General features: G+C 44.8%; 1 pseudogene; it reads right to left on the bottom strand.

Moving 5' to 3' along the window:
* Window positions 1-1,245: 1,245 nt before the first annotated feature.
* LOC132390193 (zinc finger protein 850-like) lies at window positions 1,246-22,948 on the bottom strand (annotated as a pseudogene).
* Between the last annotated feature and the right edge of the window lie 493 nt (window positions 22,949-23,441).

Below are 23,441 nucleotides of genomic sequence, written 5' to 3'. Positions count from 1 at the left end.
TAAAGCAAACTGATCTGCTAATCTACCAGACTACTGCATAGTGGCAGCATCATTTCCATCTAAATACGTCTTTATGTCATCAGGGACGCATTTTTTGAATTCTTCAATTAAAACCAACTCTTTCAAGCTGTTGAAATCATCATTTACATTTTTATATGTGCAACAGTTTGCAATACACACAAATTTCTCATAAGCAAATTCCATATAAGTCTGGTTCACAGATTTCCTCAAATTTCTAAACTTTTGCCTGTCTGCTTCTGCGACCACCTCGTAAGCTTTGAGCACAGCCTGCTCCACGAGGTCATAATGTGTGGTGTGTGGCCATGTGGCTAAGGTGTTGAACTAGTGATCTGAAGGTCATGAGTTCGAGCCTCAGCCGAGGCAGCGTGTGTGTCCTTGAACAAAGCACTGAACCACACACTGCTCCGGCACGTTTATAGCCCAGTGGCGACGATTGAGGGCAGCATAAATAAATAAATAATAAGCTGCTTCAGCAACTGTCAAAGCTGTATAGACTTGTTAACCCTTCCCCTTAATTACACTTTGTAAGAGAATTTTCTCTCTGCTTTTCTGCCTCTCTAGCCTGAATCTGCCTCTGCCTTTCCGCAGACTCCATCTTGAATTTTTCTAACTTCTACTGGAGCTCAAGCTCACGAGGTTTACTTTCAGGAAACACCTCCAACTCCTCCACTTTAAACACACCCTCAGATACATAATGTTCAGCTATTATCCTCTGCATCAGTGCCCCCCTCATTGTCAATTTCACCTTTGCAAGTTTTAACGTTTTAGCAATACTCAACAACTCAATCCTTCTAGTGTCTTCTAATGCCTGAGAGGTTGACCCTTCCAGATATCTATGAAAATCCATTGCTGCTGATTTTCCAGACACAAATAAATCAAAAGGGATTTCCAAATGATATCAATAATAAATCAATCCTTAAATTTGTTCATATCCCAGACGCAGCCCCATTTTGTTACAAACCGTAACACTTATAAATGAACCAGCAGCAACAGATTACTCCCAGTGGCCACATATTTTAATTCCACATCCCATTCCCATTCTGATATGTCAATCCATGGCGTCCTCTGTCAAAACGAATCCATACTCAGGTTGGACGAACAGCTAGGTAGCCTCCAACCTGATGGCATGAACATTGACTTCTCTAACTTCTGTTATTCCCCCTCCTCCCCTTCTTACCGCATACCTGACATATTTAGTTGTCTGCCTGTTCTCCATCTCCCTCTGGTGCTTCCCCCCCCCAACACTTCTCTTTCTCCCGAGGCGTCCCGTCCCATGATCCTTCCCCTTCTCCAGCTCTGTATCACATTCGCCAATCACCTTTCCAGCTCTTAGCTTCATCCCACTCTCTCAGGTCTTCTCTTACCATTTCACATTTCACCCTCCCCCAACTACTTTCAAATCTCTTACTATCTTTCCTTTCAGTTAGTCCTAACAAAGGGTCTTGGACCGAAACGTCAACAGTGCTTCTCCTTATAGATGCTGTCTGGTCTGCAGTTTTCCATCAGCATTTTGTGTGTGTTGTTTGAATTTCCAGCATCTGCATATTTCCTCGTGAGTGTTATGTGTATATATGTGTGTAAATATAACTCCCAAACTATTGAGCTCAGGGCTTGGGTTCTTGAGATGGTAAAGTATTTAAGTTCAGTTCAACCATAGAATACGTGATGAGAGAGAGATATTTGTATTTCCAGGGTAAATGTTAAGAGAAGGCAATTCTTTCGGATTCCACAGGTTTCATGGTGGGAAAATGAGAGAACAGTTGCTGTAGATTTTATCCATCATCTTTACAAATGTACATACGAATTATCACCTAAAGTGACTTGTCATAAGGGGTATCATCTTCAAATGAATGACCACACCACAACCAGGCAAGGGTTAACACATAAGTGGTCTCCACAGGATATCCCAAATCAGATCCACTCCTATACATCAAATGAGGGGACAACGACACATTCGATGTATGGTGAATTGATAATTAACCCACCCTTATGAGCATAGGAAACTTACAAACAGTGACACTTGGCCATTGGTTTACTGGTTTTGAACCTTCCATTTTTCCTCCTTCATCTCCTTCTGACTCTGAGTGTCTTTGTCCTCGGTTAGAACTAAACAGGCTGCGAGCGATGTAAACAAGCTGCAAGTCAGACTGATTCACCTTCTTAATCTCTCTCTCCCTCTTAAAATGACAGTCCACAGCAAACAAAACCCAGGGATTCATTACAATGGCCACTCCCCATTGTCAACTGACAGGTGTGCCAGTAGGTGCAATGACTGAGTGAATCCCTTCCCACATTCTCAGCAGGTGAATGGCCTCTCTCTAGTGTGAACTCGCTGATGTCTCTGTAGGGTGAATGACTGAGTGAATCCCTTCCCACAGACTGAGCAGGTGAACGGCTTCTCCCCAGTGTGAACTCGCTGATGACTCTGTAGGTGAGATGACTGAGTGAATCCCTTCCCACATTCTGAGCAGGTGAATGGCCTCTCCCCAGTGTGAACTCGCTGGTGTCTCTGTAGGTTGTAAGAGTGAGTGAATCTCTTCCCACATTCTGAGCAGGTGAACGGCTTCTCCCCAGTGTGAACTCGCTGGTGACTCTGTAGGGTGTATGACTGAGTGAATCTCTTCCGACAGACTGAGCAGGTGAACGGCTTCTCCCCAGTGTGTACTGGATGGTGTTTCTGCAGGTCAGATGACTGAGTGAATCCTCTCCCACATTCTGAGCAGGTGAATGGCTTCTCCCCAGTGTGAACTCGCTGATGTCTCTGTTGGGTGGAAGAGTCAGTGAATCTCTTCCCACATTCTGAACAGGTGAACGGCTTCTCCCCAGTGTGAATTCGCTGGTGTCTCTGTAGGTGGGATAACAGAGTGAATCTCTTCCCACATTCTGAACAGGTGAACGGCTTCTCCCCAGTGTGAACTCGCTGGTGACTCTGTAGGTTTGATAACTGAGTGAATCTCTTCCCACATTCTGAACAGGTGAACGGCCTCTCCCCAGTGTGAACTCGCTGATGACTCTGTAGGGTGGAAGAGTCAGTGTATCTCTTCCCACATTCTGAGCAGGTGAATGGCTTCTCCCCAGTGTGAACTCGCTGATGTCTCTGTAGGGTGGATGAATGAGTGAATCTCTTCCCACAGACTGAGCATGTGAATGGCTTCTCCCCAGTGTGAACTCGCTGGTGTCTCTGAAGGGTGGAAGAGTCAGTGAATCTCTTCCCACAGACTGAGCATGTGAACGGCTTCTCCCCAGTGTGAACTCGCTGGTGTCTCTGTAGGAGGGAAAACTGAGTGAATCTCTTCCCACAGACTGAGCAGATGAACGGTTTCTCCCCAGTGTGAACTCGCTGGTGAATATGTAGGTGGGATAACTGAGTGAATGTCTTCCCACAGACTGAGCAGGTCAATGGCTTCTCCTCAGTGTGAACTCGCTGGTGTCTCTGTAGGGTGGATGACTGAGTGAATCTCTTCCCACAGTCTGAGCAGTTGAACGGCTTCTCCCCAGTGTGTACTGGATGGTGTTTCTGCAGTTCGGATGACTGAGTGAATCCTTTCCCACATTCTGAGCAGGTGAATGGCTTCTCCCCAGTGTGAACTCGCTGATGTCTCTGTAGGGTGGAAGAGTCAGTGAATCTCTTCCCACATTCTGAGCAGGTGAACGGCTTCTCCCCAGTGTGAACTCGCTGGTGACTTTGTAGTTGGGATAAATGTGTGAATCTCTTTCCACAGACTGAGCAGGTGAACGGCTTCTCCCCAGTGTGAATTTGCTGATGTACCAGTAGGCGGGATGACAGTGTGAATCCCTTTCCACAGTCTGAGCAAGTGAACAGCTTCTCCCCAGTGTGAACTCGCTGATGTACCAGCAGGGTGGATGACAGAGTGAATCCTTTCCCACAGACTGAGCAGGTGAATGGCTTCTCCCCAGTGTGAACTCGCTGGTGACTCTGTAGATTGGATAACTGAGTAAATCTCTTCTCACAGACTGAGCAGGTGAACGGCCGCTCCCTGGTGTGAACTTGCTGGTGAGCCATTAAGTCAGATGACTGAGTGAATCCTTTCCCAGAAATTCAGCAGATGACCAGCCTCTGCCTGGTGTGTTGTGAACTGATTGGTGTGTTCGCAGGTGTGATGTCCGACAGAATCCCTTCTGACACACAGAACGTGAATGGCCTTGCCCAGTGTGAACTTCCTGATGAACCTTCAATTGTGATAACCGAATGAATCCATTCCCACTGAGTAGGTGAACGGCCTTTCTCCTGTGCAAAATGATGTTCTTGCCAGTTGGTCAAATGATCAAGTGAATCCTTCCCCACAGTTTGAGCAGGAAGGATGGTCAATTGAATCCCTTGCTCCTTAAATATCACAGAGACAACCAAACTGGTGTGCTGTGTTTGAGCTTCCTGGAAACGAATTTCTTCTCATTTTTAACCTGTAAAAAGATTTACAAAATCCATCAATGGGTTTAGGACAACATTACAGGTGAGATAACTTGAGTTGCCAAGCTTTGATCCGGTACCACACTGTTACAATGAGGTTCGACCCAAGTTGGACAGAGAAATCATCTTCTGACTGGGCAGAATGCTGGTATCTGGAATGACCATCAAACTCTCTGATGCTCTTCCTGCCTGTATAAGAAGGGGGCATTTCTGCCATCTCCAATTTGTTACCGGCTCAGTTTGACTCTCTCCATTGGTATTATTCCCTGTTCCTGGTGAGCAGCATGGGTGCCTGGCCCCACAGTAACTGAAACACTCTCACACAAATAGGTTTTCTTGACGTGCAACTGGGATCTTCTTTTATGTATTATTAACTTAAAGTGCCACAGTTTTAATGCCACATAAAAAATTCCTGCTGACGTGACTGGTTAGTCCACACAGCTGTTAAAAGTACTTAAGAGTGAATTTTTGTATTATTTCAGGTTGTTGTCACAATCATAGAAAATTTCAACACAGAAACAGGCCCTTTGGGCCATCTAGTTTGTGCTGAACTATTTAAACAGCCCACTCTCACACTTCTGCCATCCAGGTACCAAACAAACCTCTTAAATGTTGAAATTGAGCTCGCATGCACCACTTGTGCTGGCTGCTCATTCCACAGCCGGATGACCATCTGTGTGAAGAAGTTTCCCCTAATGTTCCCCTTAACATTTCACCTTTCACCCTTAACCCATGGCCTCTGGTTGTCGTCCCACCCAATCTTCGTGGAAAAAGCCAGCTTGCATTAACAGTATCTGTGCCTCTCTATCACAATCAAATCTCCCCTCAATCTTCTGCATTCCAAGGAATAAAGTCCTGATTTGTTCAATCTTTCCTCATAACCCAAATCCTCCAGACATGGCAACATCCTTCTTGAACTGAACCTTCTTGACCAACCTCCCATATGAGACTTTGTCAAGTGCCTTGCTAACGTCCATGTAGACAACATGCCTTGCCTTCATCCACTTCCCTGATAACTTCCTCGAGAGACTCTATAAGATTGGCTAGAGCCATGCTGTCTATCCTTTATCAGTCCACACCTATCCAAATACTTACAGTATATACCTGGATCCTGCACACACATTGCAATAACTTTCCCAGTTCTGATGTCAAGCCCACCAATGTATAATTTCCTAGTTCATTTTTACAGCCTTTCTTGAACAACAGAAAAACATTGTCTGTCCTCCAATCCTCCAGTACCTCACCTGTCACTAAGAATGATTTAAATATGTGCTAAGGCCCCAATAATTTCTGCACTTGTCTTCCGCAGGGTCCTAGTGAACAACTTGTCAGGCCCTGGGGATTGATCCACACTAATTTGCCTCAAACCCCTCCACCTCTGTAATCTGTACAGGGTCCATGAAGTTGATGCGGCTTTGCCTCACTTCTATAGACTCTGTGTTCATCTCTTGAGTAAATACGGATACAAAAAAAATCTCCCCAAGTCTATGCTATCCTTTCACATGGATTACCATTCTGATTTTCCAGAGAATTAATTTTTTTCCCTTGCAATCTTTTTGCTCTTAACATATCTGCAGAATCCCTGAGGATTCTCCTTCACCTTGTCTGCTGGGGCAACCTCATGTCTTCTTTTATTTCTTTCATGAGTGTTCACTTGAATTTCCTGTATTTCATAACTACCCCATTTGTTCCTATCTGCCTGTACCTGGTATGCACCTCCTTTTTATTGATCTGGGAGAGGAAAGCCAAAGGGGTGATAGATCTGCATGGTGGGAGGTGGGGGTAAGGAGGGTTAAACTAAAGTTGCAGGTGAAATGGGAGGCTGAATAACAGAACAGATTGTGGAGAGGTTGTGGAGACAGATGTTGTTCCGGCCTCAGACAAATTGCAGGAATGAAAAAGTTGAGCATGGTGCAGTGAATATGCTGAGCCCTGTATATTTCAATACAGGGAGCAGTGCAGGAAAGGTGGATGAGTTCAGTGCATGGATCAACACCTAGAATCAACACTAGGACCTGGCAACTGTGGATTGGGACAGGCTGCTTTATGGCAAAGGTGTGCTTGGTAAATGGGAGGCTTCAAAGCAAAATTTTGAAAGTAGTAAGCGGGTATGTCAGAATAAAAGGTAAAGATAGAAACTGTAGGGAAACTTGGATTGCACGAGATATTGAGACCCTGGTAAAGCACAAAATGGAATTGCATAACAGGGATAGGCAGTCAGTTTCTTATGGAGTATAAGAAATGCAAGAGAACACATAAGAAATCAATCAGGATGGCTAAAAGATGGCATGAGGTTGCTGACACAGAAAAGGTGAAGGATAATCCTCAGGGATTCTAGTGATAGATTAAGAGCAAAAGGATTGCAAGGCACAAAGTTGGTCCTCTGGAAGACCAGAATGGCAATCCACGTGTGGAACCAAAGCAGATGGGGGAGATCTTAAATATTTTTCCATCTCTCTTAACTCAGGAGATGGACAAAGGGTCTTTGGGTGTGTGGAAACTCGGCATTAACCATTTCAACCCTGGGGGAAAAAACACTCCTCTGGCCACTCACACGCTCAATACCCCTCATCATTTTATACACCAAAAAATGTCTCTAAATATAAACAAGGAAATTATACATTGCACAATCTACTTTCCACGATTCAGTACATTTACACAGACAGGTGTGTAAAAAGGGCCCAACGAATATCAGCGACAAAAAGGCCCAATTCACCAGAACCACAAACTGTTCCTGCTGCTACCATCCAGGAAATGGTACCACAGCAAAAGGGCCAACAGGCTTCGGGACATCATCTTCCACCAGGCCATCAGACTGATTAATTCATGCTGATACAATTGCATTTCGATGTTATATTGACTGTCCTATGTGCAAACTATCTATTATAAATTACTATAAATTACACATTGCCCATTTAGATGATGTAAGGTAAATATTTCTACTACTCATGTTTATGAAATATGTATCTAATAAAGTCAATTCAATTCACCCTCTCCACTATCTGTTCTGTCATTCTGGCTCCCATTCCCCCTACAACTTATTTTAACCACATCACCCCCTCCCCTGATCACTACCACTAGCAAGTCTTACCACTAGGATATTCGTCCCCTCTTGTTCTGTTCCTCTAACTAACGAATCCCCTATCAGTCTTTTGACTTTCCTCTGCCAGGTAATTCCCCCCACAGCTTCTGAAGTGGTCCACCTGTTGTTGTGTGAAATGGCCACAAGAGTACTCTGCAATGCCTATTTAACCTCATTCCCCTTCCTGATTCTCACCCAGTTTCCTGTGTCCTGCACCTTGGGAGTAGCTCACCTCTCTTCATGTCATATCTATCACCCCCCTCCAACTGCTGGATGATATGGAATTCACCCATTTCAAGCAGCTCATTGAAGTGCAGGGTTACAAGTTGCAGCTGGATGCACATCTTGTAGGGGAGGGCATCAGAGACACTGCAGGTCTCCCCACCTTCCCTCCAATACCCCTCTAATTTGTAATAACCAGTGTGCAGATAAATCTTGTACTGTGTATTTTTTACCCAGTGACAAGATGTGCACAGTGAATTTTATATAGAGAGGTATTCATTTTCACAGCTAGCAAATCACTGTCAATAGGAACTTTGATCTCCTCTGGGTTTGATCGAGTTCATCTGCATTCTCACACAACCTATGTAGCAGGCCTGTAACAGGAAATGCAGGAGTTTCTCACCAAAGCTTTTACACATTGTCCATATGTGGTTTGCTTGCTAAATTACACTTTAAGAAGTCAGATTTCCAAATATCACTCCACTTCTTCCCACTTGCAAATTCTCCAGCAACTTTTGCATCACCAAAATGCAAACAGGCATCACTAGTTTCTGTGTTCTACATAAATATTCCCCCTGAACCCTCCCCCAATGACTGACGGTGGTGAACTCAGTGAATGAAATCCCAATGAATATGAAGGGAAGGGCAGTAGTCTGTCTCACTGGAGTCTGGCACATTTGTGAAGTGAAAGCTACTTGTTGCCCAGGGCAAAGGTGTTTGATATCATAATGTACCCAGAGAGAATGGGACAAAACATGTTCTCACCGGTAGAAAAGTCCAGAGCAAGAGGAGGTAGAGGAAGCAACACACACAAAATACTGGAGGAGCTCAGCAGGCCAGGCAGCATCTACGGAAAAGAGTACTAATGCTGAGTTCCACCGGCATTTTGTGTGTGTTGCTTGGAATTCCAGCATCTGCAGATTTTCTCTTGTTAGTGATTGGAGGTAGAAAAAAGGTGATTTTCTCAACTGCTGATGTAAAAGATTTTGTTCCCTTTCTCCGAGTTCCTAATCCTTGCATTTAGATAGCTGGAGCTCAGCTCTGTCTGAGAGATCCATCGGTTCCCATTCCCTCATCAGCCAGAAGCTCCCCGGGGCCCGTGTACGGATCGTGGGGCTGAGAGAGAGGGCAGAGGACAGGACTGTCCCGGGATTGCTGCCCACGGTGTCCGAAATTCAGAGGAATTATCCTGAAGTCGGTATTTAAGATAAAAACACGGTTAATCGCTCTTACCTGCAACCGACATTTTCAAATCCTTCTGTGCACTGCGCGCCTGCGTGAAACTCAGGGACGGCCTCAGCCTGACGCCTGCGCATTTCATCGGCGCTTCAGCGCCGGCGAAATTCTGAACGAATTGCCCTATGGGTAATCACGGTGCCATTAAACATTTCTGCAAGCACCAGTTCAATGTCCATAACTCATTTTTTTTTATCTTGGGTATAGAAAAAATCTGCAGCTGTTTTAACGCAGAAAGCGGCTCCCATAAGCAATATACTCAATATCAACGTGTATCTAATGCCAAAGTAAAATGCAGATATAAAACATAGGAGATTCTGCAGTTGCTGGAAATACTGAGAAAACATTTTCTATGTATTCCTCTCCAAAATTTCTGCCTTATCTGTTGATTTCCACCTGTGTTTTGCAGAAATTAACCACCTTTTTTTTTCAATCAACCAATTTCCAAATGCTTCTAATCTTTCACTTTTAACCACATCGTTCTGGTCTTATTCGTCCTCCTCCTTTGGACACCATCTCTCTCTGGAGCCCCTGACTCAGGCTGGCAAATCTTCGGTTTCTGACTCTGCACCATCGAAGATTCACTCAGACTTTAGAGGTGAACTGTGTTACGAGACCGCAGGTTCGTTTACTGTGAGTGTCGCTTTAAGTGCCAGAGTGAGGCGGGGCTGTGACGTCAGACACAAGCTGCGGCAGCCTGAGGGAGCGGGAGCGGGAGAGGGAGACAAGCTGTTGGAACTTCAGCGTGTGCCTGCTATAGGCTACAACTCTTCCATGCCCAAAAGGTTGGGTTAATCTCATCATCGGCACGCAGAGCACAACGGATGTGTGACTGTCAGTTCGTATCATCCATCTGTGTGGATTTGCTGGAGTATCCTGTGGTGTCACTTTTGTTGGCCCTTACCTGGAATCGGGGTGTTCTGCGGTAACCACTTGAAGACGATATTCCTGTGACTGTCACCTGGTGATATTTCTAAGTGGATTTCGGAGCTAATCGACGGATAAGATCTTTGGCGACTGTTATTTCGTTTACCCAGCGTGGAATGTGTCTGGAATTCTTCGTAATTGCCTTCTCTCTACATTCCCTTTATTAGTAACCACGCTATACAGCAATATAAATGCAGATATATCAAACAGGTTAGCAATGATTGTCTGTGTGTGTGTGTGTGTGTGTGTGTGTGTGTGTGTGTGTGTGTGTGTGTGTGTGTGTGTGTGTGTGTGTGTGTGTGTGTGTGTGTGTGTGTGTGTGTGTGTGTGTGGAAATAGGAAAGCCAAGCTTCTTCACGCCTCGGGGTGAATGGATACCGTCTTCCGGTGATGAGTGAAGTTCGGTTCAGTTCGTGGGATTGAGTCGAGTAGTGATGGAGAGAGAGAGAAGGAGAGGTTTGTGTCTTCAGGTGAGCTGACGCCGTCGATAGTCCGTCCTCCGAAATGCTTTGGAAGTCACCGACTGTGACACTACAAACGGGACCGTTCTTCAGTGGTGGAGTTATTAACCCAGGCGAGGGATGGACACACGAATAACTCCCCACCGGTCACAGCCTTTTCACACTGCTGGAGCTACTGATCGATGCTCCGGATCGATCTTCCAAAACCCACCTTTTTCTGTGGACACAACAAAGCTCATTCAGTGTCCAAAACCATGTGTCTGGAGGTCTATCAGCGGACCTCCTACTTATCTCACCGTGCTGAGCCCCAGCTGTCCATCAAACAGTTCCTCCCTTCTCTCTCTGTAAGAACACAGAAGCTGACAGTGTCCTTGTAAAAGTGTAAACAAGCTTGCAGAGAAACCATAACACCGTCTCCGAGCAGTCTTTCGTCTCTCTCTCGCTCTCTCGCTCTCGCTCTCTCTCTCTCTCGCTCTCTCTCTCTCTCTCTCGGTCTCTCTCTCTCTCGCTCTCTCTCTCTCTCTCTCTCGTGTTGAACATCTCCATCTCTCTTTTCAAAAACACAGTTCATATGGGTAATTCAGGACCCCGTCACTATACTAATAAAGATAATTGTTTTAACATCGAAACCAGACTCCGTTAGGAAAATAGATGGCTATGTGGTAGGGTAATTCTAACCAATTTCATGAGCAAGTTAAATGGTCGGTACAACATTGTGGGCCAAAGCATCGGTAAAATGTTGTAGATTTCTGTGATTCAATGAAATTCAAGGGAAATCTCCTATCCCACTGAGTGGTGACTAATTGCAACCTGTCATCTCAGGGAGGGTGAGAGAACAGCAGGGGTAGATTTTTCACATACTGATTGGAACAGAAACATAGGTAGGGACCAGCTGGGCCGAGTGGCCTCTCAAGCGAGACACGGGATTTGATACAAACTGATTTATCATTCACAGATCCACAATATTAAACACCAGTCTAGTTTAAGGCTAACATCAGCAGAACAGACTCTTCCAATGCTCAGTGACCAGGGTTCAGTCCTGGGTGCGATGAGCAGCCGCAAGAACTGCAGAATCTGACAGTAACAGTCCCTCAAGAACCTGCAGCTGCCTTCAGTCACCGTGATGGTTAAACATTTAACACGGAGCTGATTTGAACTTCCTCCCTGATGTGAAGTTGCTGCTATTGCAGCATCTGGGATGATTGAGTAAAACTCTTTGCTCACTCCGGACAGAAATGTGGCCTCTATTTATTGTGAACTCACCGGAGCATCATAAGGTGGGTTAACTGAATGAGTCTTCGCACACACGGAGCAGGTGAACGGCCGCTTCCCAGAGTGAAGTTGTTGGTGTATCTGCGATGCCCGACTGAATCCCTTCCAAAATGAGAGCCAGTGAATGACGTCACACTGCTATAACGTCATGGCGATGTATCCAATCAGATCACGGACATGGTCACGTGTTCGGGCTCTCCTTGTAGCGAGTGGGGCGCTGTCTTCTCCAGCATCTCCGCCTCCACATTCAAGAATCGGCGGCTTTCAAGCGCTGGTGAACTGACAGATACAGCAGAACTAACGTGTTGTTGTGTTTGTGATTCCCACAGACAAATCCTTTGCCTTTTCTACACTGTTAAAAGCTCACAAAGCACATCAGAGGGTGAAGGACAACATTTCAACTGAAATAATTTTAGTCTCCATGGTGTCTTCTGATTAAAACACTGTCACATCTCAAAACAATTTAGAGCAACAAGATTTCGTCTTTTAACTGGCCACAGTTCCGGCATCAGGCACAATATCAAACTCTCTGCTTCTCTCTCTCTGTCAAAATGGATCATTCCTCCCCTTCATCAGTCTGTGACTTGGCTCAGTTTGTCTGTCTCCTTCGCATTCTGAGCATGCGCCACACACACACTGAGATCACATTTTATTTACACGGCTGTGACTAGAGACTTTCTGATTATCATGTCCCTCCCGGCATTTGACGGTGGCAAACTCAGAGTCAGCAATGGTAGTGACCCTCAGGAGTAGGTGATTAGGCTTTTTCGTTGGAGATCGATAAACTGCCGGTAGTGTGTGGCTGGATGAGTGGGTCGTTTCCAGACTGGAAAGGGGTAGCGTTTGGAGTTCCCCAGAGATCAGTCCCTGACCACAGTTCTTTACAATTTAATGTCCTGGCGGAGGCAGCGAGATGTGAGATGTCCCAGTCTGCTGGTGACGCAGAAAGAGTGGAGTTGGGGGAGGGGAGGCTATTCACATGCAATTTCGTAGCTTTGCAATCAGTACATAGTGCACTGTGGGGCTGCAGTTACGGGTTCCAATCTGCTAATTAAATTTGCTGACCACACTACATTGATCGGCCGAATCCCAAATATTAACGAGGCAGCGTACAGGGAAGAAGTCATCACCCCGACACAGTGGTGTCAAGAAAACAACCTCTCCCTCATTGTGACAAAAACAAAGGAGCTGGTTGTGGATTACAGGAGGAATGGAGACAGGGACCAAATTCAACATTTCCAAGTCTATTATTGACACAAAATGTACATTTTAATATTGATCATGACACAATGTATTTTATATATTGTTAATGGCATAAAAGATATTTAGATTGTTACTGACAGAGAATCGTATAATTTGTGTTCCGTGTGTTATCTGAATGTACTTGCCTGTGATGCTGCCACAAGTCAGTGTTTCTCTGTACCTGTACCTTCCCGTACTTGTGCACTTGGCAATAAATTCAACAGGACCTGAGAAATCTCAGCGAGATTTGATTCGTGATGATCATCTTGGCAGCTCGGTAGGTCGAATGTATGCGACAGTACACTGTTAAATGCAAAACCCTGAACAGTGTCGATGATCAGAGGGATCTTAGACTCCAAGTTCATCGCTCCCTGAAAGAGACTGCACAGATTGATCGGGTGCTTAAGAAGGTAAATGGCGTGGTTGTCTTTATCAGTTGAAGCATTGAGTTCAAAAGTCGGGAAGTTGTGTTGTGACTGTTTCTTTAAGAGCGCCGGCGTGAGGAGGCGGGACTATGACGTCAGGCTGACAGCGCTGACTGTGGACTGAACCAGAAGAGAGAGAGAGAGAGAGAGCGATCTGCAGACAGGCAGTCGGAGGGTGGGAGGGAGGGAGAGAGAGAGGGAGAGAGGGAGAGAGGGAGAGAGGGAGAGAGGGAGAGAGGGAGAGAGGGAGAGAGGGAGAGAGGGAGAGAGGGAGAGAGGGAGAGAGGGAGAGAGAGAGAGAGAGAGAGAGAGAGAGAGAGAGAGAGAGAGAGAGCGAGGGAAAAGCTGATCGCTTCAGTTAGTCGCAGCTGAGGCTTGGAACTCTCCTGTGCCCACAAGAGTGGGTTGATCATCGGTACACGGAACCACAACGAACGTGTGTGGCTGTCACTTCGTATAATCCATAGGAGTGGATTTTACAATATATTGTGTTAACCCTTGCCTGGGTATGTTGTGTGGTAACCCCGGGAAGACGGTGTTCCTGTGACAGGTCACTTTCATTAACTCGTATGTGGACGGATTCAGCGGATAAGATCTTAGTCGACGGTTATTTTGAAGTAACGGCTGTTTCTCTACGTTTCACCCTGGATTACAAATATCTCTTTCCTATCATTTATTCCGTGGATTACTGAACTTTCCTACTTTACCATCTCAAGACTCTGAGCATTGTTCCCTCACGCTCGATAATCTGGGGATTATATTTACACATATATACACATAATACTTTGCTTTATTTCGTTAACTTACTATGTTATAAGTAGATACTAATAAATAGAGTAGTTTTAACTTCAAAAACAGACTCCAGTGTGAACTCTATTGCTGCTGGTTCGTTTCTAAAACGACTCAGTTCGTAACACTGTTTTATAAAACTAGTTAGACCACATCTGGAGTGTTTCATACAGTTCTGGTCGCCCCCATTCTCGGGAGGATGTCGGGGCATTGGAGGGGGCGCAGAAGAGGTTTACCAGGACACTGCCTGGATTAGAGGGCATGAGCTATAACGAGAGGCTGGACAAACTTGTGTTGTTTTCTCCGGAGCGGCGCAGGCTGGGGTGAGACTGGATGGACGTTTATAAGATTACGCGAGGAATAGATAGAGTGGACAGACGATATATTTTTCCTGGGGGTTGAAATGTCTAATACATTTAAGTTGGAAGCAGTTGTGAGCGGCAAGTTTGCTTCTTTCCACAGAGAGGTGGGTAATTGGAGTCACCGCCTCCGCCGTCACGTGATCCCGCCTCCTGTTCATGTTGTTCCGTAGATCTGCAGCATCTGCGGGTCACTGCTCTACGTGTCCGTGTAGCTTCATCTTTCGCCCGTTCAGACAAGGCAGTGAGATCCGGATCTGTCACGTCCTCTCATTGTGGTGGACAATATGCTTTTTTCTGCAATATTTTCAGCATGTTTCATTCCACTGTTTTTATCTGCTGAAGTGCAGCCGATGTTTCTGGGTGTCTGACCCATTTATGTGAGAATTTAGCCTTTTGTATTTATCTGCGCTTCTCATAAATGTGTAAAGTTTAGTTAAGCTTCACTCCATTACTTCCAAAGCAACAACCCAGTCAGTCAAATAGTCGACACAACTAAAATAGTTTATTACATCTTTTTTCATTTTGTACTATTTATATAATTTAACTATGTAATAATTATATTCTTATATTAAATCACAATTGTTAAAATCTATGGTTATGAATTAGGTTCTACTGCTGCCGCAGAGACAACGCATTTCATGACACATGCCGGTGCTATTAAACCTGATTCTGATATTGATATGGGAGACCCACCACCGGTCACCTGATCCCAGTTACCGCAGGTCGTAATGCGAGATTGAAGCCTTTTCTATTTATTTGCATTCCTCAGATATGACAACAGTTCAGTTTCCTTTTGTAGTTCCAGAGCAGAAGCTCAGTCTGTCTAATATTTCCACACAATTAAAACGGGGAATTTGTATATTCTCATCAAGTACTGAGCTACAGTGAAAATCTTGCCTGACGTACCATCCACACAGATCGATACATTGCAACAGTACATTGAGCTGATATATGACAAAACAGTAACTGTAACAAAGCATTATGGCTGCAGAGAAAGTGTAGTGCAGATAGACATATGGTGCACGGTCACGTCGAGTTACATTGTGAGGTCGAGTCCATTTTGCCATTTATTTGGCTTCTAACCACAGACAGGAAGCCATCCTTCAGCCTGGTGTTACGCACTTTAAGGCTTTTGTATCTCTCCACCAACGATGGGGGAGTGGGTTTGCAGCCAGACTGTCCAGGTTATGAGGTTCTTTGAGTACATGGCCTGCTTTCCCGAGGCAAGGGAATGTAGGAAGAGTCCATGGAGTGGAGGCTTGTTTCTCTGATGTTCACTGCTCTCCAAAGTTCTCTGCAGTTCCTTGCAGTCATGGGCAGAGCAGTAGCCATACGAAGGCGTGAAGTATCGACAAGGAGCTCAGAGACCTCGGCCTTCACCCTGCCTTGTGTCGCTGGATCCTGGACTTCCTGTCAGATCGCCAGCAGGTGGTAAGAGTGGGCTCCATCTCCTCTGTCTCTCTGACCCTCAGCACACATACCCCACAGGGTTGTCTCTTTGGTCCTGTCCTTTACTTTCTGTGCACCCATGACTTGTGCTGTCACCTACAGCTCCAATCTGCTAATTAAATGTGATGACAACACTACATTGATTGGCCTAAATTCAAATAATAACTTTCAATCAATCAAATGCCTCCTGACAAGGCTCGGTCCAAACAAACTTTTCAACCTTCTTCAGGAGATTAGTCAGAGGAAGAGCGATAGCAGCAAAGTTCTTACAGAACTTACGATAATATCCATCCATTCCCAGAAACCTTGTAAGAGCCTTCTTAGCAGTCAGAATAGGAACTTGAGAAATTGCCTGGACTTTTGACCGAACAGGAGCCAACTTGCTTTGACCTACAACATAGCCAAGACAGGTCACAGTGGCATGGCCATATTCACTCTTAGCCAAGTTAACTGTAAAGCTGGCCTGGGAAAGCCTGTCAAACAGCTTCTCCACTGCAGAGATATGCTCTTCCCAAGTGTCACTCCCTGTGACTAAGTCATCAATATGGGCATCTGTGTGTTCTAATCCTCGAATTACAGGATCATTCATTCTCTGGAATGTTCCTGGAGCATTTTTCCTTCCAAAAGGTAAAACATTGTATTCACACAAACCAGATGGTGTCACAAATGCAGAAATGTCTCTACCTCTGTCCATCAATGGAACACACCAATACCTTTTCAACAGATCAATCTTTGTAAGAAATTTAGCTTTTCCAACCTTATCGGTGCAATCATCCTCCCTAGGGACAGGATGGGCATCTGCTTTTGTTACTGCATTTACCTTCCTATAATCAGTGCAAAATCTAACACTATGATCAGGTTTGAGCACAATAACACAGGGTGAGCAATCTGCTGCTAAAGGACTAATAATACCATTTTCCAGTATATATTCAATTCCCTGCTCAGGCAATTTACACTTTTCTGCATTCATGCAATATGGGTGTTGTTTAAGCGGTTTGGCTTGACCATTATCTACGTTATGTACTGCGACTGTGGGTTGCTTGGGAACAATGGGAAATACATTTTTAAACTCCAGAATTAATTTCTTCAGCTATTGTTGTTGCTTTGGCTGCAGGTGTGCCAACCTGTTATCAATGTTTTCTGGAACAACCGAGTTCATTAGCCTAACTGGGACAATGTTTGGCTTGTGAAAATTCTCAGACGAGTCAATTGTTTCATTCTCAGGGTTACCAGATTCATATGTTTTGACAACAACACTCACCGATGGTGCCTGCTTGTCAAAATAAGACTGTATCATATTTATGTGTACAACCTGTGCTGGTTTACATTGGTCGGGTGTTTTAATAACACAATTCAGATCATTAATTTGAGAGACCATTTCATACGGTCTATTGAGATTCGCCTGAGGTGGATTTGTCAACATTCTTCAACATAAGGTAAGCACCTTATCCCCCACCTGGAATTTTCTTTCCCAAGCCCTCCTATCAAACCAACACTTCACTTTGTTCTGAGAAATCTTTAAGTTTTGTCTCGCTAGACCTCAGGTGTGGAGTAGTTTATCTTTGATCTTCAAAACATAGTCTAACAACTTAACATGTACATCCCCATTAATCCTATGTTCTTTAACAAGGTCAAAGGTTCCCTCACTCTACAACCAAATACAAGCTCAAATGGAGTAAATCCCAGTGATTCCTGTACTGACTCTCTTACTGCAAACAAAAGCAAATGTATTCCTTCATTCCAGTCTTTTCCATTTTCAACACAATATGTCTTAATCATGGTTTTGAGGGCAGAATGAAATCTTTCAAAAGCCCCTTGTGATTCTGGATGGTATGCAGATGATGTAATTTGTTTAGTTCCCTGTTCATAAACTCCCTGCTGGAATAATCCAGATGTAAAATTACTTCCTTGTTCAGACTGGATTTCTTTAGGCAAACCAGAAAAAGTAAAAAATTTGGTAACAGCCTTTGCCACAGTTTTAGCTTTAATATTTCTGAGAGGTATTGCCTCTGGGAATCAGGATGTAGTACACATAATAGTTAGCAGATACTGATGGCCAGCTTTAGTCTTTGGCAAAGGGCCAGCACAATCCACTATAAATTTTGAAGAGGAGTCACTGAATGCAGGTTTAGACTACAGTGGAGCCACTGGGGTGACCTGATTAGGTTTACCCACAAGTTGACAAGTGTGACAGGTTCCGCGAAAGGTCACAACATCTGTCCTCAAATTAGGCCAGTAACATTTTTTGATAATCCTGTTTAGTTTTATTCACTCCAAAATGTCGATGTAAGGGTATAGTGTGGGCCAAAGTTAAAATTTCAGTCCTATAAACCTTAGGAACTACAACTTGGTGAACAATTGCCCATTCCTCACTCGCTGGTATAGCAGGTGGCCTCCACTTCCTCATTAACACTCCATCCTTGACATAATACCCTCCTGGCACTTTCTTAATCTCATCATTTGAGAGAGCTGTTTCTTTTAAAGCTTCAGTCTCAGGGTCTCAGATCTGTTCTGCTATAAACTCCTTCCTAGACAGGGATAAATCTTTCTCATCAGACCTACTACCTAAATCCTGTTGAAACAATGAAGGCAGAAAAGTTCCTGACAAGTCATCATAACCGGAATCCCGATTTTGGCTATCATGGGTATCAGAATCATTCTGTACAGAACCGTCTGCGTCGGCAGACTTTTTAGCCATACTTCGAGTTACTGGGCAGGAAGGATAAATGTTAAAATCCATCAGTGGGTCGTCAGTGGCTGACTTAGTTGTCAACAGCACTGCAGGAACAACTTTACCATCTGCCAGGTCATTCCCTAACAACAAAGTAACATCTCCCACCGGTAAACTGGAGCATAATCCGATCTCAACAGGTCCCGAAACCAACCCTGACTGTAAAGTTGCCTTGTGCAATGGCACAGAAATTATGCCGCCGCGAATGCCTTTAATAAGATTTACCTCAGCAGTGTCAGTCTCATCGCCAAACTTTAGAACGCTGTCTAACGTACAGACAGACAGACATACTTTATTGATCCCAAGGGAAATTGGGTTTGGTTACAGCCACACCAACCAAGAATAGTGAAGAAATATAGCAATATAAAACCATAAATAATTAAATAATAATAAGTTAATTATGCAAGCGGAAATAAGTCCAGGACCAGCCTATTGGCTCTGGGTGTCTGACACTCCGAGGAGGAGTTGTAAAGTTTGATGGCCACAGGTAAGAATGACTTCTTATGACACCGTGTTACATCTCGGTAGAATGAGTCTCTGGCTGAATGTACTCCTGTGTCTAACCAGTACATTATGGAGTGGATGGGAGTCATTGTCCAAAATGGCATGCAACTTGGACAGCATCCTCTTTTCAGACACCACCGTCAGAGAGTCCAGTTCCACCCCCACAACATCACTGGCCTTACGAATGAGTTTGTTGATTCTGTTGGTGTCTGCTACCCTAGCCTGCTGCCCCAGTACACAACAGCAAATATTATAGCACTGGCCACCACAGCCTCCTAGAATGAGTGACTGAGAAGCCCCAGTAACTTGGACAGCATCCTCTTTTCAGAATTTTCACTGGTACCGATTCATTTACTAATACAATCCCATCTGACATAAAATGTTCGAACCCTTCTTAACTCAGTCAGACCTCTCAGACCTTAACTGAGCCTCAACAGAATGTTCAGAACCCTCTGGGTTTATAGAAGCTTCAACACAGGCATTTGGGACTGCCTCATTTACCTTTTTATTCTTCAGGACAGAACAATTATCCATCACATAACCAGCTTTCCTACAACAGTAACAAGTAGGACCAGAATATTTCTCCTTCAACTGCTTCCCTTCATCCTTACTCTTATCACTAGTCCAAACTTTAATTTCTGGTTTGCACTGGTATTCTTTTGGAAGCTCTTATTCGGGGTAAACTTAACCTTATGGGTTAAAACAAACTCATCTGCTAATCCAGCAGACTCCTGCAAAGTGGCAGCATCCTTTTCATCTGAATACATCTTTATGTCATCAGGCACGCACCTTTCGAATTCTACAATTAAAACCAACTCCTTCTATCGGTAAAATCATCATTTATATTTTTATACGTGCAGCAGTGGTCAAAACACACAGACTTCTGAGAAGCAAATGCCAGATAAGTCTGATTCACAAATTTCCTCCAATTTCCAAATTTTGTCCTGTATGATTCTGGGACCAAATCGTAAGCTTTGAGCACAGCCTGTTTCACTATGTCATAATCAGCTGCTTCATCAACTATCAAAGCAGAATAGGCCATGGCCTCCTCTACTGTCAAGATGAAGCCACACTCAGTTTGGAGGAACAACACCCTATCTACCGGCTGGGTAGCCTCCAACCTGATGGCATGAACATTGACTTTTCTAACTTCCGTTATCACCACTCCTCACCTTCTCACCCCATCCGTGATATATTTAGATTTTTTGTTCCCTCTTTCTCTAACCATCACTCTGCCTGTTCTCCAACTCCCTCTGGTGCTCCCCTCCCCCTTTCTTTCTCCCGAAGCCTCCCGTCCCATGATGCTGTCCCTTCTCCAGTTTTGTATCCCTTTTGCCAATCACATTTCCAGCTCTCAGCTTCACCCCACCCCCTCCAGTCTTCTATCTTTCACATTTCCCCCTCATCCTCCAACTTTCAAATCTCTTACTATCTTTCCTTTCAGTTAGTCCTGACGAAGGGACTCGGCCCGAAACATCGACAGTGCTTCTCTCTATAGATGCTGCCTGGCCGGCTGTGTTCCACCGGCATTTTGTGTGTTGCCCAAACTATTGAGCTCGGGGGAATCAAGGCTTAGAATCTTGAGATGGTAAAGTAGGAAACTTCAGTTCATCCACAGAATAGGTGATGAGAGAGATATTTGTAATCCAGGGTAAATGTTGAGAGAATGCAATTATGTCAAATTCCTCAGGTTCCATGGTGGTAAAATGAGAGAACAGTTGCTGTAGATTTTATCTGTCGTCATTCCAAAATCTCACATACTAATTATCACCCAAAGTGACTTGTCACAAGGGGTATCATCTTCAAGTGAATTACCACACCACACCCAGGCAAGGGTTAACACATCAGCAGTCTTCACAGGATCCCCAAATCAGATCCACTCCTATGGATTCAACAAGGTGACCAACACACATTCGATGTATGGGGAATCGATGATTAATCCACCCTTGTGGGCATAGGAAAATTCCAAACGGTGACCCTTGGCCATTAGTTCCCTGGTTTCGATTCTTTCCATTTTACCTCCTTCATCTCTGTCTGACTCTGGGTGTCTGTGTCCTCGGTTAAAACTAAACAAGCTGCAAGTCAGACTGAATCACCTTAATCTCTCTCTTAAAATAGCCTTCAGCAAACGAAACCTAGGGATTCATAACAACGGCCACCCCATTGTGAACTGACTGGTGTGCCAGTAGTTGGGATGACTGAGTGAATGCTGTCCCACATTCTGAGCAGGTTGACGGCTTCTCCTCGGTGTGAACACGCTGATGTCTCTGTAGGCTGGATAAATAAATGAATCCCTTCCCACAGTCTAAGCAGGTGAACGGCTTCTCCCCAGTGTGAACTCGCTGGTGACTCTTTAGGGTGGATGACTGAGTGAATCCTTTCCCACAGACTGAGCAGCTGAACGGCTTCTCCCCAGTGTGAATTTGCAGATGTCTCTGTAGGCTGGATAAATGAGTGAATCTCTTCCTACAGACTGAGCAGGTGAATGGCCTCTCCCCAGTGTGAACTCGCTGGTGATTCTGTAGGGTGGATGACTGAGTGAATCCCTTCCCACAGACTGAGCAGGTGAACGGCTTCTCCCCAGTGTGAATTTGCTGGTGTCTCTGTAGGGTGGATGAATCAGTGAATCTCTTCCCACAGACTGAGCAGGTGAATGGCTTCTCCCCAGTGTGAACTCGCTGGTGTCTCTGTAGGGTGGATGACTGAGTGAATCTCTTCCCACACTCTGAGCACGGGAACGATTTCTCCCCAGTGTGAACTCGCTGGTGACTCTGCAGGGTGGATAACTGAGTGAATCTCTTACCACATACTGAGCAGGTGAATGGCTTCTCCCCAGTGTGAACTTGCTGATGTCTCTGTAGGGTGGATAACTCAGTGAATCCTTTCCCACATTCAGAGCAGGAGAACGGCCTCTCCCCAGTGTGAACCCGCTGATGACTTTGTAGGTTGGATAACTCAGTGAATCTCTTCCCACATTCTGAGCAGGTGAACGGCTTCTCCCCAGTGTGAACTCGCTGATGACTCTGTAGGTTGGATAACTCAGTGAATCTCTTCCCACATTCTGAGCAGGTGAATGGCTTCTCCCCAGTGTGAACTCGCTGATGACTCTGTAGGTTGGATAACTCAGTGAATCTCTTCCCACATTCTGAGCAGGAGAACGGCCTCTCCCCAGTGTGAACTCGCTGATGACTCTGGAGGTGGGATAACCGAGTGAATCTCTTCTCACAGACTGAGCAGGTGAATGGCCTCTCCCCAGTGTGAACTCGCTGATGTACCAGTAGAGTGGACGACTCAGTGAATCCCTTCCCACATTCTGAGCAGGTGAATGGCTTCTCCCCAGTGTGAACTCGCTGATGTTTCCATAGGGTGGAAGAGTGAGTGAATCTCTTCTCACAGACTGAGCAGGTGTACGGCCGCTCCCCTGTGTGAACTCGCTGGTGAGCCATTAGGTCAGATGACTGAGTGAATCCTTTCCCAGAAGTTCAACAGATGACTAACCTCCGCCAGTGTGGTGTGAACAGACAGGTGTGTCCACAGGTGGGAAGACCAAATGAATCCTTTCTCACACACGCAGAACAGCTGAATGGCCTTGGCCAATGTGAACTTGTTGATGTACCTTCAATTGTGATAACTGAATGAATCCACTCCCACTGTCTGAGCAGGTGAACGGCCTTTCTCCTGTGTAAAATGACGGTTGTTCAAATGAGGAATGGTCGATTGAATCCCTTGCTCTACTTCTTAAATATCGGGACAGAGACAACAAAACTGGCGTGTCATGTTTGAGCTGCCTGCAGAAAAATTCCTTCTCATTCTTAACCTGTAAAAAGATTTACAAAATCCATCAATGGGTTTAGGACAACATTACAGATGAGATTACTTGTTTGATTTGTATCACACTGTTACAGTGAGGTTCTACTCAAGTTGGACAGAGAAATCATCTCCTGACTGCGCAGAGTGCTGGTATCTGGAATGACCATCAATCTCTCCGATGCTCTTCCTGTCTCTATCAGAATGGGGCATTTCTGCCATCTCCAATCTGTGACCTGGCTCAGTCTGACTCTCTCCGTTGGTATTATTCCCTGTTCCTGCTGAGCAGCATGGGTGCCTGGCCCCACAGTAACTGAAACACTCTCACACAAACAGTCTTTCTTGACGTGCAGCTGGGATCTTCTTTTATGTATTATTAACTTAAAGTGCCACAATTTTAAAGCCATATAAAAAAATTCCTGCCGAAATGAATGGTTGGTTCACACAGCTGTTAAAAGATCTTAGAGTGAATGTTTGTAATA

This window comes from Hypanus sabinus, unplaced genomic scaffold, assembly GCF_030144855.1.
Source record: "Hypanus sabinus isolate sHypSab1 unplaced genomic scaffold, sHypSab1.hap1 scaffold_80, whole genome shotgun sequence".
Taxonomy (NCBI): domain Eukaryota; kingdom Metazoa; phylum Chordata; class Chondrichthyes; order Myliobatiformes; family Dasyatidae; genus Hypanus; species Hypanus sabinus.
Note: the sequence above shows the minus strand (reverse complement) of the source record. Positions and strands in the feature narration are given on the sequence as shown.